The sequence below is a fragment of the Arachis stenosperma genome, chromosome 10 (assembly GCF_014773155.1).
Source record: "Arachis stenosperma cultivar V10309 chromosome 10, arast.V10309.gnm1.PFL2, whole genome shotgun sequence".
In the NCBI taxonomy this organism is placed as follows: domain Eukaryota; kingdom Viridiplantae; phylum Streptophyta; class Magnoliopsida; order Fabales; family Fabaceae; genus Arachis; species Arachis stenosperma.
The window spans coordinates 37,931,730-37,943,543 of NC_080386.1; the positions used below are offsets into that span (position 1 = coordinate 37,931,730).

The 11,814-nt window shown below is 40.0% G+C and overlaps 1 non-coding gene across 1 annotated transcript; it reads right to left on the reverse strand.

Moving 5' to 3' along the window:
- Positions 1-3,304: 3,304 nt before the first annotated feature.
- Positions 3,305-3,412, reverse strand: LOC130958947 (small nucleolar RNA R71). The gene has a single exon (XR_009078046.1). It is a non-coding gene; the product is annotated as a small nucleolar RNA R71 (small nucleolar RNA).
- Positions 3,413-11,814: the final 8,402 nt, after the last annotated feature.

Here is an 11,814-nt window from a genome sequence, read left to right on the forward strand (position 1 = left end):
TTAAACTCCAAGGAGAGCTCTACACGAAATTGCTCATTGCTCAGCCCAAGCACACACCAAGTGGGCCCGGAAGGGATTTTATGTCATTTACTCATCTGTGTACTAGTTTTCTATAAGTAGGACCTTTTACTATTGTATTAGGGAGGCTTTTAAAGACTTTGATAGCTATCTTTGTTTTAGCTATCTTAGACCATTGGGAGGCTGGCCATTCGGCCATGCCTAGACCTTGTTCTTATGTATTTTCAACGGTGGAGTTTCTACACACCATAGATTAAGGTGTGGAGCTCTGCTGTACCTCGAGTATTAATGCAATTACTATTGTTCTTCCATTCAACTCGCTTGTTCTTGTTCCAAGATATCACTTGTTCTTCAAACTTGAGAAGGTGATGATTGACACTCATCATCATTTCTCACCTATGAACAAGGTGACTGACAACACTCTTGTTCTACAAGCATAGGTTAGTGAATATCTCTTGGATTCTTTAATCGGAATCTTCGTGGTATAGGCAGGACCTGATGGCGGCATTCAAGAGAATCCGGAAGGTCTAAACCTTGTCTGTGGTATTCTGAGTAGGATTCAATGATTGAATGACTGTGACGTGCTTCAAACCTGTAACCTACTGGGCGTTAGTGACAGACGCAAAAGAGGGATTCTATTCCGGTAGGGAGGGAACCAAAACGGTGATTGGCAGTACTGTGACAGAGGTGCGCATAGCTTTCACTGCGAGGATGGGAGGTAGCTGCTGACAACAGTGAAACCCTACACGAGCTTGCCATGGAAAGGAGTAAGAAGGATTGGATGAAGACAGGAAAAGAGGAACGGAGAGGAAGGGAAATCTTCATACACTTGTCTGAAGCTCTTACACCAATGATATACATAAGTATCACTATCTTTATCTTTATATTATTTTCGTTCATCACCATATCCATTTGAGTCTGCCTGACTAAGATTTACAAGATGACCATAGCTTGCTTCAATGCTAACAATCTCCGTGGGATCGACCCTTACTCACGTAAGGTATTACTTGGACGACCCAGTGCACTTGCTGGTTAGTTGTGTGAAGTTGTAGTGATCACAATTTCGCGCACCAAGTTTTGGCGCCGTTGCGGGGATTGTTCAAGTTTTTGAGCAAGCTCTTGGTAACAATGCCTGGGATGTTCTAGTTTGGACAACTGACGGTTCATCTTGTTGCTTAGATTAGGTATTATTTTTTTTTCGAAATTCTTGAAGATGAATTCTAGAGTTTCATGATGATTTGTTGAAATCTGGCTGGCTGAGAAGCCATGTCTAATCTGATTGGACCGAGGTTTCAATTATCACCACAAGAGCTTGTTGATTTTCATCAATTTTGCTTTGGAGCAGTGATTGCTAAGACTTGTGCTGACCTTTGGTCATGTCTAGTGTTTTGGACCGAAGCTTTCCTTGAAAGCTTGGCTGGCTGTGAAGCCATGTCTAATTCCTGGACCGGAGTCTTAGACTAGCATTGTACTGATTCCTGGAATTCTCATTAAGAATTTTGATGCCTTTTTCCACTTAATTTTCGAAAAACACAAAAAAATTTGCAAAACCAAAAAAACCAAAAATATTTGATGTTTCTTGTTTGAGTCTAGAGTCTCATCTTAAGTTTAGTGTCAAATGCATGTTTTTGTTATATTTTTCGAATCCATGCATATATTTCTTGTTTGATCTTTGAATTCTTTTGGCTTGAGGTTTATGTGTCTCATATAGTGTCAGTAGTATACAAACTGCTAAGTTTGGTGTCTTGCATGCATTGTTATTTGATTCTTATTGCATTTTGATTATTAAAAATCCAAAAATATTTTTAATTTGTGTCTTTTCAAGTCAATGATACAAAGAATTGAAGATTCAGAACATACTGCAGAGGAATTATACAGAAAAAGCTGAGCATTCAAAAATGCCCAGTGAAGAAGGCAGACTGGCGTTTAAACACCAGCCAGGGTACCTGGTTGGGCGTTTAACGCCCAAAGAGGTAGCATTTTGGGCGTTAAACGCCAGAATGTATACCATTCTGGGCGTTTAACGCCAGGATGGTGCTAGGGGGAAGATTTTGTTTTTCAAATCAATTTTTTTCAAGTTTTCAAAGTTTTTCAAAATCAAATCTTTTTCAAATCATATCTTTTCAATCAAATGTTTTCAAAATCAATTTCTTTCCTTTTTCAAAGATACTTACTAACAATTAATGATTTGATTGAACATTTTTTGCCTTTTCTGTTAAGGAAGGTTTTATGTTTGAATCATTTCTTTTCTTGTTAGGCAAGTCATTAATTATTAAAATCATATCTTTTCAAATTGTTTTCAAATCATATCTTTTAAAATTGTTTTCAAATCATATCTTCTCAATCACATCTTTTTAAAAACAATAACTTTTCAATCAAATCTTTTTAATCATATTTTTCAAAATAGTTTTCAATCAAATCTTCTTTTTAATTTCTAATTTCAAAATCTTTTTCAAAAATCACTTGATTTCTTTTTCACTTTTAATTTTCGAAAATTATCAATCAAATTTTCAAAATGTTTTCAAAATCATTTAATTAAATTTTCGAAAATTCTCTTCCCTCCTTCCCATATCCTTCTATTTATGGAGTACCACTCCTTCTAAATGCACAATTCGAACCTTATCTAATTAAAGTTCGAATTCTTCTTCTCCTTCTTCTTTCTATTTCTCTTTTCCTCTGACACTTCAAGGAATCTCTATACTGTGACATAGAGGATTCCACATTTTCTTTTTCTCTTCTCTTTCATATGAGCAGGAGCAGAGACAAAGGCATTCTTGTTGAAGCTGACCCTGAACCTGAGAGGACCTTGAGCGAAAGCTAAGAGAAGCTAAAGCACAACTCTCTTTAGAGGACCTGACCGAATTCTTCAAAGAAGAAGAACACATGGCAGCCGAAACAACAACAATGCCAACAATGCAAGGAAGGTGCTGGGTGACTTCACTGCACCTACTCTGATTTCTACGGGAGAAGCATCTCTATCCCTGCCATTGGAGCAAACAACTTTGAGCTTAAGCCTCAATTAGTTTCTCTAATGCAACAGAATTGCAAGTTCCATGGACTTCCAATGGAAGATCCTCATCAGTTTTTAGCTGAGTTCTTGCAAATCTGTGACACAGTCAAGACTAATGGGGTTGACCCTGAGGTCTATAGACTGATGCTATTCCCTTTTGCTGTAAGAGACAGAGCTAGAATATGGTTGGATTCTCAACCTAAAGAAAGCCTGGACTCTTGGGAAAAGCTAGTCAATGCCTTCTTGGCAAAGTTCTTTCCACCACAAAGATGGAGTAAGCTTAGAGTGGAAGTCCAAACCTTCAGACAGAAGGATGGAGAATCCCTCTATGAAGCTTGGGAAAGATACAAACAATTAATCAGAAGATGTCCTTCAGACATGCTTTCTGAATGGAGCATCATAGGTATTTTCTATGATGGTCTCTCTGAACTATCTAAGATGTCCTTGGATAGCTCTGCTGGAGGATCTCTTCATCTGAAGAAGACGCCTGCAGAAGCTCAAGAGCTAATTGAAATGGTTGCAAACAACCAATTCATGTACACTTCTGAAAGAAATCCTGTGAACAATGGGACTGGTCAGAAGAAAGGAGTTCTTGAGATTGACACTCTGAATGCCATACTGGCTCAGAACAAGATATTGACTCAACAAGTCAATTTGATTTCTCAAAGTCTATCTGGAATGCAAAATGCACCAAACAGTACTAAGGATGCTTCATCTGAGGAAGAAGCTTATGATCCTGAGAACCCTTCCATGGAAGAGGTGAATTACCTAGGAGAACCCTATGGAAACATCTATAATTCTTCATGGAGAAATCACCCAAATCTCTCATGGAAGAATCAAGAGAGACCTCAACAAGGTTTCAATAACAATAATGGTGGAAGAAACAGGTTTAGCAATGGCAAGCCTTTTCCATCATCTTCTCAGCAACAGACAGAGAGTTCTAAGCAGAGTACTTCTGACTTAGCAAATGGTCTCTGATCTAATAAAGACCACTCAAAGTTTCATGAATGAACAAGGTCTTCCATCAGAAATTTGGAAGGACAAGTGGGTCAGCTGAGCAAGAAAGTTACTGAACTCCCTCCTAGCACTCTCCCAAGTAATACAGAAGAAAATCCAAAAGGAGAGTGCAAAGCCATAGACATGGCCGAATATGGAGAGGAAAGAGAGGAGGAGGACGCCACTGAGGAAGACCTCAGTGGGCGTGTACCAATCTCCTCTGAGTTCCTCAATGAGGAACAATGGGAATCTGAGGCTCAAAATGAGACCATAGAGATTCCATTGGACTTACTTCTGCCATTCATGAGCTCTGATGAGTATTCTTCCTCTGAAGAGGATGAGTATGTCACTGAAGAGCAAGTTGCTAAATACCTTGGAGCAATCATGAAGCTAAATGACAAGTTATTTGGAAATGAGACTTGGGAGGATGAACCCCCTTTGCTCACCAAGGAACTGGATGACTTGTCTAGGCAGAAACTGCCTCAAAAGAGGCAGGATCCTGGGAAGTTTTCTATACCTTGTACCATAGGCACCATGACCTTCAAGAAGGCCTTGTGTGACTTAGGGTCAAGTGTAAACCTCATGCCCCTCTCTGTAATGGAGAAATTAGGGATCCTTGAGGTGCAAGCTGCAAGAATCTCATTAGAGATGGCAGACAATTCAAGAAAACAAGCTCATGGACTTGTAGAGGATGTTTTGGTGAAGATTGAAGACCATTACATCCCTACTGATTTCATAGTCCTAGAGACTGGGAAGTGCATGGATGAATCCATCATCCTTGGCAGACCCTTCCTAGCCACAGCAAAGGCTGTGATTGATGTTGATAGAGGAGAGTTGATCATTCAAGTGAATGAAGAATCCTTGGTGTTTAAGGCCCAAGGACATCCCTCTATCATCATGGAGAGAAAGCATGAAGAGCTTCTCTCAAAACAGAGCCAAACAGAGCCCCCACAGTCAAACTCTAAGTTTGGTGTTGGGAGGCCACAACCAAACTCTAAGTTTGGTGTTGAACCCCCACATTCAAACTCTAAGTTGGTGTGGGAGGTTCCAACATGGTTCTGAGTATTTCTGAGGCTCCATGAGAGTCCTCTGTCAAGCTAATGACATTAAAGAAGCGCTTGTTGGGAGGCAACCCAATGTTTTATAGTTAACTATTTTCTTTTGTTATTTTATCTTTTTTGTAGGTTGATGATCATAAGAAGTCACAAAAACAATGAAAAAAGCAAAAACAGAATGAAAAACAGGAAGAAAAACAGCACACCCTGGAGGAGAAGAAGCTGGCGTTCAAACGCCAGTAATGCTAGCTGTTGGGCGTTTAACGCCCAGTCTGGCACCATTCTGGGCGTTTAACGCCAGAAAGGGGCACCAGACTGGCGTTAAACGCCAGTAAAGGGCAACAACCTGGCGTTAAACGCCAGGAATGGGCACCAGCCCGGCGTTTAACGCCAGAAATGGCTCAAAACGTGGATTTTGATGCCATTTGGTGCAGGGATGACTTTTCCTTGACACCACAGGATCTGTGGACCCCACAGGACCCCACCACCACTCTCTCTCTTCTTCCCCCATTCACCAATCACCTCAAAACCTCTTCCCCAAAAACCCTTCACTTATCAAATCCCATCTTACCCTTCTTCAACCCTTCATTTTCACACACCCTAAACACCCCTTCTTTCCCTTCTTGGCCGAACACACCACCTTCCCCCTCTTCCTCATTTCTTCTTCTTCTACTCTCTTCTTTCTTCTTTTGCTCGAGGACGAGCAAACATTTTAAGTTTGGTGTGGTAAAAGCGTTGCTTTTTCGTTTTTCCATAACCATTTATGGCATCCAAGGCCGGAGAAACCTCTAGAAAGAGGAAAGGGAAGGCAAAAGCTTCCACCTCCGAGTCATGGGAGATGGATAGATTCCTCTCAAGGGTGCATCAAGACCACTTCTATGAAGTTGTGGCCTTGAAGAAGGTGATCCCCGAGGTCCCCTTTTCACTCAAAAAGGGTGAATATCCGGAGATCCGCCATGAGATCCGAAGAAGAGGTTGGGAAGTACTCACCAACCCCATTCAACAAGTCGGAATCTTGATGGTTCAAGAGTTCTATGCCAATGCATGGATCACCAAGAACCATGACCAAAGTGTGAACCCGAATCCAAAGAATTATCTCACTATGGTTCGGGGGAAATACTTGGATTTTAGTCCGGAAAGTGGAGGGTGGCGTTCAACTTGCCTATGATGCAAGGAGATGAACATCCTTATACAAGAAGGGTCAACTTGATCAAAGGTTGGACCAAGTCCTCACAATCATATGTGAAGAGGGCGCACAATGGAAGCAAGATTCAAGAGGAAAGCCGGTTCAATTGAGAAGGCATGACCTCAAGCCCGTGGCTAGAGGATGGTTAGAGTTCATACAACGCTCAATCATTCCCACTAGCAACCGGTCCGAAGTTACCATAGACCGGGCCATCATGATCCATAGCATCATGATTGGAGAAGAAATAGAGGTTCATGAGGTTATAGCCCAAGAACTCTACAAGGTGGCGGACAAGACCTCCACTTTGGCAAGGTTAGCCTTTCCTCATCTCATCTGTCACCTCTGTTATTCAGTTGGAGTTGACATAGAGGGAGATACCCCCATTGATGAGGACAAGCCCATCACCAAGAAAAGGATGGAGTACACAAGAGACCCCTCTCACCATGAGATCCCTGAGATTCCTCAAGGGATGCACTTTCCTCCACAAAATTATTGGGAGCAACTAAACACCTCCCTAAGAGAGTTGAGTTCCAACATGGGACAACTAAGGGTGGAGCATCAAGAACACTCCATTCTCCTCCATGAAATTAGAGAAGACCAAAGAATCATTAGGGAGGAGCAACAAAGACAAGGAAGAGACATTGAGGAGCTCAAGCACTCCATAGGACCTTCAAGAGGAAGGAAGAGCCGCCATCACTAAGGTGGACCCGTTCCTTGATTTCCTTGTTATTTGTTCTTCTGTTTTTCGATTTTTATGCTTATGTTTATCCATGTTTGTGTCTTGTGATCATTAGTGTCTTAGTGTCTATGCCTTAAAGTTATGAATGTCCTATGAATCCATCACCTTTCTTGAATAAAAACGTGCTTAATTGAAAAGGAAAGAATTGCATGAATTCTGAATTTTATAATAGTTTAATTATTTTGATGTGGTGGCAACACTTTTGTTCTCTGAATGTATGCTTGAACAGTGCATATGTCTTTTGAATTTGTGGTTCATGAATGTTGGCTCTTGAAAGAATGATGAAAAAGGAGACATGTTACTGAGGATCTGAAAAATCATAAAAATGATTCTTGAAGCAAGAAAAAGCAGTGAATACAAAAAAAAAAAAGAGAAGGAAGCAAACGAAAAAAAAAAAAGAAAAAAAGAGAAGAAAAACCGAAAAAAAGAGAGAAAAAAAAAAGAAAGAAAAAGAAAGAATAAGAGTTGTGATCCAAGGCAAATAAGAGTGTGCTTAAGAACCCTGGACACCTCTAATTGGGGACTTTAGCAAAGCTGAGTCACAATCTGAAAAGGTTCACCCAATTATGTGTCTGTGGCATGTATGTATCCGGTGGTAATACTGGAAGACAGAGTGCTTTGGGCCACAGCCAAGACTCAATAAATAGCTATGTTCAAGAATCATCATACTTTACTAGGAGAATCATTAACACTATCTGGATTCTAAGTTCCTAAAGAAGCCAATCATTCTGAATTACAAGGGATAGAGTGAGATGCCAAAACTATTCAGAGACAAAAAGTTAAAAGCCCCGCTCATCTAATTAATACTGATCTTCATAGATGTTTTTGGAGTTCATTGCATATTCTCTTCTTTTTATCTTATTTGATTTTCAGTTGCTTGGGGACAAGCAACAATTTAAGTTTGGTGTTGTGATGAGCGGATAATTTGTATGCTTTTTGGCATTATTTTTAGTATATTTTTAGTATGATTTAGTTAGTTTTTAGTATATTTTTATTAGTTTTTAGTTAAAATTCACTTTTCTGGACTTTACTATGAGTTTGTGTGTTTTTCTGTGATTTCAGGTATTTTCTGGCTGAAATTGAGGGATCTGAGCAAAAATCTGATCCAGAGACTCAAAAGGACTGCAGATGCTGTTGGATTCTGACCTCCCTGCACTCGAAGTGGATTTTCTGGAGCTACAGAAGCCCAATTGGCGCGCTCTCAACGGCGTTGGAAAGTAGACATCTTGGGCTTTCCAGCAATATATAATAGTCCATACTTTGCCCAAGATTTGATGGCCCAAACCGGTGTTCAAAGTCACCACAAGAAATTCCAGCGTTAAACGCCGGAACTGGCACCTAATTGGGAGTTAAACGCCCAAACTGGCACTAAAGCTGGCGTTTAACTCCAAGGAGAGTCTCTACACGAAATTGCTTCATTGCTCAGCCCAAGCACACACCAAGTGGGCCCGGAAGTGGATTTTTATGTCATTTACTCATCTGTGTACTAGTTTTCTATAAGTAGGACCTTTTACTATTGTATTAGGGGAGGCTTTTAGAGACTTTGATAGCTATCTTTGTTTTATGCTATCTTAGACCATTGGGAGGCTGGCCATTCGGCCATGCCTAGACCTTGTTCTTATGTATTTTCAACGGTGGAGTTTCTACACACCATAGATTAAGGTGTGGAGCTCTGCTGTACCTCGAGTATTAATGCAATTACTATTGTTCTTCCATTCAACTCCGCTTGTTCTTGTTCCAAGATATCACTTGTTCTTCAAACTTGATGAAGGTGATGATTGACACTCATCATCATTCTCACCTATGAACAAGGTGACTGACAACCACTCTTGTTCTACAAGCATATGAGGCTTAGTGAATATCTCTTGGATTCTTTAATCGGAATCTTCGTGGTATAGGCAGGACCTGATGGCGGCATTCAAGAGAATCCGGAAGGTCTAAACCTTGTCTGTGGTATTCTGAGTAGGATTCAATGATTGAATGACTGTGACGTGCTTCAAACCTGTAACCTACTGGGCGTTAGTGACAGACGCAAAAGAGGGATTCTATTCCGGTAGGGGAGGGAACCAAACCGGTGATTGGCAGTACTGTGACAGAGTGCGTGCATTAGCTTTCACTGCGAGGATGGGAGGTAGCTGCTGACAACAGTGAAACCCTACACGAGCTTGCCATGGAAAGGAGTAAGAAGGATTGGATGAAGACAGTAGGAAAGCAGAGAGACGGAAGGGAAGGCATCTTCATACACTTGTCTGAAGCTCTTACACCAATGATATACATAAGTATCACTATCTTTATCTTTATATTATTTTCGTTCATCACCATATCCATTTGAGTCTGCCTGACTAAGATTTACAAGATGACCATAGCTTGCTTCAATGCTAACAATCTCCGTGGGATCGACCCTTACTCACGTAAGGTATTACTTGGACGACCCAGTGCACTTGCTGGTTAGTTGTGTGAAGTTGTAGTGATCACAATTTCGCGCACCACCTGTTGAGTCAACACTTTGTTTTGAGCCAATATGGCATTCAGAGCATCAATTTCAAGAACTCCTTTCTTCTGAGGTACCCCATTATTCACGGAATTCCTCTCAGAGGTATACATGAACTGGTTGTTTGCAACCATGTCAATGAGTTCTTGAGCCTCTTCAGGCGTTTTCTTCAGGTGAATAGATCCACCTGCAGAATGGTCCAATGACATTTTCGAAAATTCAGAGAGACCATAATAGAATATATCTAATATGGTTCATTCTGAAAACATGTCAGATGGACATCTTTTGGTCAGCTGCTTATATCTTTCCCAAGCTTCATAGAGGGATTCACCATCTTTTTGTTTGAAGGTTTGAACATCCACTCTCAGCTTGCTCAGCTTTTGAGGAGGAAAGAATTTATCCAAGAAGGCAATGACCAGCTTATCCCATGAGTCCAGGCTATCCTTGGGTTGTGAATCCAACCATATTCTAGCTCTGTCTCTTACAGCAAAAGGGAAAAGCATGAGTCTGTAGACTTCAGGATCAACTCCATTCGTCTTTACAGTCTTCAGCAAAAGGGAAAAGCATTTGAAAAAGATTTTGAAAAGATAAGATTTTAAAATTGAAATTTTGACTTGACTTGTAAGAAACAACTAATTTTAAAAATTTTTGACCAAGTCAACCCAAAATTTCGAAATTTGGAGGGAAAAAAGGAAAATATATTTTTTTGATTTTTGAATTTTTAATTATGAGAGAGAAAAACAACAAAAATATTCGATGCATGAAATTTTTAGATCAAAACAATGAATGCATGCAAGAATGCTATGAATGTCAAGATGAACACCAAGAACACTTTGAAGATCATGATGAACATCAAGAACATAATTTTGAAAAATCTTTGATGCAAAGAAAACATGCAAGACACCAAACTTAGAAATCTTTAATGCATGGGAAATATGAATGCAAAAATGCACATGAAAAACAACAATCAACACAAAACAAGAAAACATCAAGATCAAACAAGAGGACTTATCAAGAACAACTTGAAGATCATGAAGAACACTATGAATGCATGGGATTTTCGAAAAAATGCAAAAAATTTTTAAAGCATGCAATTGACACCAAACTTAAAAATTTACTCAAGACTCAAACAAGAAACACAAAATATTTTTGATTTTTATGATTTTCTAATTTTTTTGGATTTTTATTAAATTTTTTTTTTTCGAAAAATATAGTTTGTGAAAACGAAAAAGAAAAGAAAAATTTTGAAAAAGATTTTTGAAAAGAAAAATTACCTAATCTGAGCAACAAGATGAACCGTCAGTTGTCCATACTCGAACAATCCCCGGCAACGGCGCCAAAAACTTGGTGGACGAAATTGTGATCACTTTTCTTTGATTTGCATTTATTGTAGAATTGTGGAACTTAGGATTTTTGGCACGAGTGGACATAACTCCGTTCAACTAACCAGCAAGTGTACTGGGTCGTCCAAGTAATAAACCTTACGCGAGTAAGGGTCGATCCCACAGAGATTGTTGGTATGAAGCAAGCTATGGTCACCTTGTAGATCTCAGTCAGGCGGATTAAACATGATACTTGATTAGATTCAAATAATAAAATAGAAATAATAAAAAGGATAGAATACTTATGCAGATTCATTGGTGAGAATTTCAGATAAGTGGATGCAGATGCTGTATGGCCCAAGGACGCCTGCTCTCCTACTGCTTCTACTCAATCCGTCTTACTCCTTTCCATGGCAAGCTGTGTATAGGGGTTCACCATCAGCGGTGGCTACTTTCAATCCTCTCGGGAAAATATCCTATGCGGCTGTCACTCGCACAGCTAATCATCTGGAGGCATCACCCATGGTTGATGGCTACATCCCACCCTCGCAGTGAAAACTAATGCTCACGCACTCTGTCACAGTACAGCTAATCACTGGTTGGTTCCCGCGCCTACTGGAATAGAATCCCTTGATTCTTTTGCGTCTGTCACTAACGCCCAGCACTTGCAAGTTTGAAGTACGTCACAGTCATTCATTCCCAGGATCCTACTCGGAATACCATAGACAAGGTGAGACTTTCCGGATCCTCATAAATGCCGCCATCTATCTAGCTTATACCACGAAGATTCTGTTGGGGAATCTAAGAGATACACATTCAAGCTTGTTTGCATGTAGAACGGAAGTGGTTGTCAATCACGCGCGTTCATAAGTGAGAATAATAATGAGGGTTATCTAACTCATCACATTCATCATCTTCTTGGGTACGAATGAATATCTTGGAATAAAACTAAGATAGCATTTGAATAAAAGAAGATAGAATTTCATTAATACTTGAG